Source organism: Lynx canadensis, chromosome B2 (assembly GCF_007474595.2).
Source record: "Lynx canadensis isolate LIC74 chromosome B2, mLynCan4.pri.v2, whole genome shotgun sequence".
Lineage (NCBI taxonomy): Eukaryota > Metazoa > Chordata > Mammalia > Carnivora > Felidae > Lynx > Lynx canadensis.
Genome location: NC_044307.1, coordinates 11,459,403 through 11,467,045, shown reverse-complemented (window position 1 = coordinate 11,467,045; position 7,643 = coordinate 11,459,403).

The window sequence follows — 7,643 nt, the reverse complement described above, 5'->3', positions numbered from 1 at the left end:
CTCTTGGGTTAGGTTTATTCCTAGGTTATCTTTTGGTTTTTGGTGCAATTATAAATAGGATTGATTGCTTTATTTCTGCTACTTCATTATTGGTGTACTAAAATACAACAGATTTCTGTACGTGATTTTATAGTCTGCAACCTTACTGAATTCAGGTATCAGTTCTAACAATTTTTTGGTGCAGTCTTTCAGATTTTCCACATGGAGTATCATGTTATGTGTAAATTGTGAAAGTTTGACTTTTTCCTTGCTGATTTGGATGTCTTTTATTTCTTTCTGTTGTCTGATTGCTGAGGCTAGGACTTCCAGTAGTATGTTAAATAACAGTGGTGAGAGTGGACATCCCTGTTTTGTTCTTGACCATAGAGTAAAAGTTCTGTTTTCCCCATTGAGGATGATATTATCTGTGGGTCTTTCCTATAGGGTCTTTATTATGTTGAGATATGTTCCCTCTAAACCTACGCTGTTGAGGATTTTTTATCAAGAATGGATGCTGTAGTTTGTCAAATGCTTTTTCTGCAAATATTGACAGCATCATATGGTTCTTATCCTTTCTTTTATTAATGCAGTGTATCACGTTGATTGATTTGCAAATTTGAGCCGTTCTTGCAACTCAGGAATAAATTCCAATTGATCATGGTGAACGATTCTTTTAAGGTACTGTTGGATTCAATTTACTAATATTTTGTTGAGAATTTTTGCATCCATGTTCATCAGGGATACTGGCTTATAGTTCTCTTTTTTAGTAGAGTCTTTGTCTAGTTTTGGAATCAGGGTAATCCTGGCCTTGTAGAATGAATTTGAAAGGTTTCATTCCACTTCTGTTTTTTGGAATAGTTTCAGAAGTATAGGTATTAACTCTTCTTTAAATGTTTGGTAGAATTCCCCTGTGAAGCCATCTGGCCCTGGACTTTTTTTTGTTGGGAGATTTTTGATTACTGATTCAATTTCCTTGCTGGTTATCAGTCTGTTCAAGTTTTCTATTTCTTCCTGTTTCAGTTTTGGTACTTTGTATGTTTATCCATTTCTTCTGGTTTGCACAATTTATTGGCATACAATTTTTTATAATATTCTCTTTTTTTAAGTTTATCTATTTGAGAGAGAGAGAGAGAGAGAGAGTGAGTGGAGGAGAGGCATAGAGAGGAAGAGAGAATCCCAAGCAGGCTCCACACTGGCAGCATAGAGACCAATGCAGGGCGTGAACTCACGAACTGTGAGATCACAACCTGAGCTGAAACCAAGAGTCAGCTGCTTAACCGACTGAGCCACCCAGGTGCCCCTCATAATATTCTCTTATAATTGTATTTCTGTGGTGTTTTCTCTCTCTCATTTGTGATTTTATTTATTTGGGTTCTTTCTCTTTTTGATAAGTCTAGCTAGGGGGTTATTGATTATATTAACTTCTTCAAAGAACCAGCTCCTGATTTCAGGATTGATCTGTTCTACTGGGGTTTTTTTGTTCCTGTATCATTTATTTATGCTCTAATCTTTATTATTTCCTTTATTCTGCTGGCTTTAGGCTTTCTTTGTTGTTCTTTTTCTAGTTCCTTTAGGTGTAAAGTTAGGTTGCATATTTGAAATTTTTCTTGCTTTTTGAGGTAGACCTGTATTGCTACATACTTTCTTCTTATGACTGCTTTTGCTGCATCCCAAAGGTTTTGGACCATTGTGTTTTCATTTTCATTTGTTTCTATGTATTTTTTTAAATTTCTTCTTTAATTTCCTCATTGGCCCATTCACTCTTTAGTAGGATTTTCTTTATTTTCTTTCTTGTATTTGTGGTCTTTCCAAATTGTTTCTTGTGATTGACTTCAAGTTTCATAGTGTTGTGGCCAAAAAATATGCATAGTATGATCTGACTCTTTTTGTACTTGTTGAGGCCTGATTTGTGACCTAGTACGTGATCTGTTCTGGAGAATGTCCCATGTGCACTCAAAAAGAATGTGTATCCTGCTGCTTTAAGATAGAATGTTCTGAATATATCTGTTAAGTCCATATGGTCAACTGTGTCATTCAAAACCACTGTTTCCTTTTGATTTTCTGCTTATATGATCTGTCCATTGACATAAATGGGTGTTAAAGTCCCCCTACTATTATTGTTATCATTAATGAGTTCCTTTATGTTTGTTATTAATTGCTTTATATATTTGAGTTCTTTCAAGTTGGGGACATAAATATTTACAATTGTTAGCTCTTCTTGTTGGATAGACCCCTTTATTATGATACAGTGTCCATCTTCACCTTGTTACAGTCTTTGGCTTAAAATCTAGTTTGTCTGATATAAGTATGGCTACTCCAGCTTTCTTTTGACTTCCAGTTGCATGGTAAATGTTTCTTCATCCCCTCATTTTCAATCTGCAGGTGTCTTGAGGTCTAAAATGAGACTTTGGTAAGCAGCATATAGATGGGTCTTGTTTTTTTCATCTATTCTGACACCCTCTGTCTTTTGATTGGAGCATTTAGTCCATTTACATTCAGACTAGTTAATGATACATATGAATTTAGTGCCATTTTATTACTTGTTTTATCATTGTTTCTGGAGATTTTGTCCATTCCTTTCTGGTCTTTGTTGCTTTTGGTCTTTCTTTCCCACTCAAAGAGTCCCCTTTAATATGTCTTGCAGGGCTGGTTTAGTGGTCAAAAACTCCTTTAGGTTTTGTTTGTCTGGGAAACTCTTTATCTCTTCTTCTATTCTAGCCTTGCTGGACAGAGTATTCTTGGCTGTCTTTTTTTCCCATTCAGCATACTGAACATATCATGCCGCTCCCTTCTGGCTTGCCGAGTTTCTGTGGACAGATCATTGCTAACCTTATTTGTCTTCCCTTGTAAGTTGTCTTGCTGTTTTTAGGATTTTTTCTTTAACTTTAGATTTTGCAAGTTTAACTATAATATGTCTTGGTGTTGGCCTGCTTTTGTTAATTTTGTTGGGAGTTCTGTGTGCCTCCTGTATTTGACTGTTTCCTTCCCCAGATTAGAGAAGTTCTCAGCTATAATTTCCTCAAATAAACCTTCTGCCCCCTTTTCTCTCTTCTTCTTCTGGCACTCCTATGATACAAATTTTATTACATTTCATGGAGTCACTGTGTTCCCTGAGTCTACTTTCTTGATCCAAGATTTTTCTTTCCCTCTTTTGCTCAGCTTCATGGTTTTCCATACTTGTATCTTCTATATAACTTATTTATTCCTCTGCTTCTTCCATCCTTGTGGTCATTACACCCAGTTATTTTTGAATCTCGGTGATTGCATTTTTCATTTTGGCCTGATTAAGTTCTTTTATATCTGCAGTAAGGATATCCCTGATGTCTTCTATGCTTTTCTCAAACCCAGCAAATATCCTTATGATTGTTGCTTTAAACAATGGATCAGAAAAATTAAAAAATAATAAATTCTGGATTAGGCATATTACTTATATTATATCTGTTTCAATTAGATCGCTGGCCATGACCTTTTCTTGTTCTTTCTTTAGGGATGAATTGGCATTTTGTCTAGGTTGCTATCTTCTTCTCTGTGTTAGGAAAGCCTGTTATGTTTCCGGCTCCCAAGAATAATGGCTTTATGAAGGAGAGGTCATATAATGTCCAGGGCTTGGTGCTTCAAGAAGTGTCTCTGGTGTATGCTGCATGCACTCTGATGCTGTGTTATGGCTGCTCTGTTTCTCAGGTTATTCCTCTGTAGGGTTTCTCCTTGCCTGCAGTAGGGATTGTCTGGATCTTGGCCAGAGTGTGGCAAGTTTTTAATAGGTTTGCTCTAGTCTGCTTAAGAGACCTGATGCTATTTCCATTAGAGCTGAAGATTTGGAGAACTCTGGTCAGTAGGCATGGTGCAGGCTGGCGTTTGTACTGGTCTTTTGGGGGAGGGGCCTGCTACGCTGATTCTCAGACACACTTCCTGGAGAAAAGCAGTTACCAGCAGAGTGCAGGGGGGGCGGAGCTTGGTGTAAGCAGGTTAGGCAGCCAGTGTTGGTGCTGTGCTGTTTACTGAAGTCGGTTCAGGCTGAGGGGCAGGAGACGGAAATGGCACCAGCCAGCTCCATTGTCCTTGGAGAGCAGAGTTTGGGCTTGCTGCTATCAGGGCAGACCTCCTGGAGGAGCAAGTAATTTCCCCTCGTGCATCCTCGGTGTTTTTGATTGCTGTTTTCACAATGTCTGTATCTGGGTTGCTTGCCTGTTTGGAGCAGCACAGTACACTTTGGGCTCTATCCCAGCCAGACTGGCTGAGTTTTAAAACTCCAAACTTTAGGGACCCGGTGTGGTGGGGACCTGCACTGATCTTCTGGGGAGGGTCTTGCTTCACTGGGATTGATGCACGTTTGACCCAGAAAGGTGGTTGCACCAGCATGCAGGAGCATGGGGTTTAGAGCAAACTGCACTAAAGAACCGGCGTCCAGGTTAGCCTCCCTCAGCAGGTGTGTCTGTGCCTGTGTTGAGGGGCGGGGGAGGGAAATGTTGCCTGCCGGCTCCTTTGTCACTGGAGAGGCAATGCCACCTCTCTCAGATGTGCTCCAAGAAGATCCAGCAGTCTCTCTCGGTGAGTCTCAGACAATCCTCAGGTCACGCAGTCTGCCCCTGGGTTACCTGCTCACCTCCTCTACTGGAGCACTGCAGCACACTGTGGACCTCCAAAACTCTAGTCGTTGAGCCCCACTGGTTGCAAAAGCTCATGAAAATCAGTCGCTCTCATTTTCCCAATGGCTTTGGGGAAATGTTTTCCTTGTGTGATCCCGTGTGCTCCTCTCTCTGCCTCTCACCTGTGTCTGCAGCCAGGGCTCCCTCCCCTCCACAGCACCCACTGTTTCTCCCCCAAACGTCTCCGCACCTCCTACCTTTGATGATGTGGCCTCTTCTCTCCCTCTAGTGCAGTTTGTTCTGTCAGTCCTCAGATCGATTTCTTGGGTGTTCGGAATGACTTGACTTATCTAGCTGTGTTCAGGGGATGAGGCAAGCCTAGGGTCCTACTATTCTGCAATCTTAGCTCCTCCCCCCAAATCCCTTCACTTTACATTTCTTTTTCTAGTTATCCTGTTTTGGATTTACAGGGGCACCTGGCTGGCTTAGTCGGTTGACAGTCTGGCTCCTTAAAAAAAAATTTTTTTTTAATGTTTATTTTTGAGAGACAGAGAGAGTGAGACAGTGTGAGCGGGGGAGGGGCAGAGAGAGAGAGAGACAGAATCCGAAGCAGGCTCCAGGCTCTGAGCTATCAGCACAGAGCCCAACCCAAGGTTCAAACCCACAAACAGTGAGATCCTGACCTGAGCCACCCAGGCGCTCCGAGTCTGACTTTTGATTTTGGCTCAGGTCATGATCTCACAGTTTCCTGAGGTTGAGCTCTGAGTTGAGCTCTGTGCTGACAGACCGGAGCCTGCCTGAGATTCTCCCCCTCTCTGCCCCTCCCCCACTTGCATGTCATCTCTCAAAATAAACTTAGAAAAAATTTTAAAGTTTCATTTTATAAGCTTCAAGAGCTTTGAACCCCTTTCGCTTACTTCCGAACACTTGGGTGTGTATCACGTTTTAATAATAAAATAATCCTACCATTGTCAGTATCTTCAGAAAATAAACCCTATAAACCCTTCTTTTGTTGGCAGTTTTATTTCAAAAGCTAATCATTACAATTACTTGCCTTAATAAGTAAAAAATATGCTTGAATTTCCTAAGACTCATTTCCTATGTTGAGCAAAACCATCAAATATATTCATGTGCTTGTGCCTTTAAGAAGCAAATCTGAAAAGAATCAAATGTGAAAACATAACTATAAATAGAAACATAATTAACAGTCTGGGATCATTTGCTTCCCCCGGGAATATTGGTGCAGTTTGATTACTGGCCATAACTCACACATTCAAGTAATCATAGTATTTTCACTTTTTTATTAACGTGTTTTATTCCATGAAAATGTGGCTTTCCTTTTGACTCTATTGCTTATGTAAATAAGAGTTAATTCCTATATTCGGTCATAAGTTCTAGTTAGCTTTGCTTTGGCCCATGGCCTCAGCTATGTAACTCCTAACTAGCTATGGAAGTTTAAAAATATGTCTACAAATTCTTAGACATTCCTCTTTTCAAAAGGAAGAGCCTAATTTCCTTCCCTTCAGTGGGGGCTGGTCTCATGACTCACTTCAATGAACAAAGAGTGGTGGGAGTGACACAGTGTGACTTGTGAGTCTAGGTCACAAAAGGCAATGTGGCTTCTGTTTGTCCCCCAGGACCACTCACTGGGGATGCCAGCCACCGTATCATGAGGTCAAGCAGCATGAAGGGGTCTATACGGTGAGGGAGCGCCAGCTGTGTAAGTCACCCTAGAAGTGCGTCCTCCAGGCCCAAGTGTGCCCTTCAGATGACTACAGCTGTGACACCGTGACTACCACCTCTGAGCCACTGTGGCCAGAATGACCTAGAAATGCCACTCCTGAATTCTGGACCCACAGAAATCACGTGAGATGTTTATTATTGTTTTCAGCCACTGAATTTAAGAGTACTTCAATTTACAGCAACAGGTAACTAATACTCTAGCTTTCTCACAAATATGTACCTTTATATATAAAAGGGCAAGGGGAAAATGTAGGAAATAGGCATCCATATCATCAAGGCAGTCTTGAATGCAAGTGGTACTGGGGTTAGACCTTACAGCCTCATTCTGGGTAAAATGCTCCTTTCATGGCAGTTGCTATGGCTAGCATTTTAACTCTAGTGTTTTTGAATAGCTTGGCTCATTTGTGGTTGACCATACACTAGGTACAAATTATGCTGATTCAGGCAAGAGTGACTAGCCAATTACATGAAGGCCTGGCTTTTGGCTCAGATGTTTAGTCAAAGAAAAACATATCTACTCTTCCAGGCTGTACCCAAAAACCCATTCTAGGCCAAGTAAAGACATAACTAAAACAAAGAAATGTAAGAGCATCTTGGTATGGTTTGGTTCAGGCAGATATTTAGGAAAGGAAGGCCCCAAATAATGGTTTGAAGTTGTTATAAACACCCATGTGTTCCAGTTTTAAAATCTAGTTACAGGTGTTTTTGGTTATGTGAAAGGGTCAAGTTGGTTTATGTTATCTAAAACCAAACTGGAACTTTGTTTTCCCTCTCCAAGTTGATTTTCTTCCAGAGACTCCAATTTCAAAACTTACCTCTTTCTTTGTAGAACATTCGCTGTTCTATTCATCAGCCTCTGAGTGTCTTCGTGATGAGGGTCCCATAGGGATTTGAGAATTCCTTTCTCAGGGACAATCCGGCGCTGAGAAAACCTACAGTTAGCTTCAAGATGGTGGTCATTGCCAACTGGGCTCAGATTACGGTGACTGGGGCACCCAAAGCATCTTCCGGAGTCACAGTCTTCTAAGAACTGTGTGCAATGACCCAGGCACCTAGTGAGCATCATAGAGGGGAAACAGAACTTTTTCCAAGAGTACACAGAGGTCAGTGTGTGTCCCAGCACATCTGAAAGATAAAGACCAAGTTTTATTTCAACTCAACTCACTGTATCTAGGGGGGAAAAATGACCATTAAGTGGCACTCAAATCTACAATGATATTTCCCTTTACCTCAGGGGATTAGAAACAAGTGACAAGCAGGTTAAATTTCTGAATTTTTAATTTTGTTTTCATTCCAGTTCATACTGTCTTAAAGGGCAGAAGTTGCCTGCTGGCA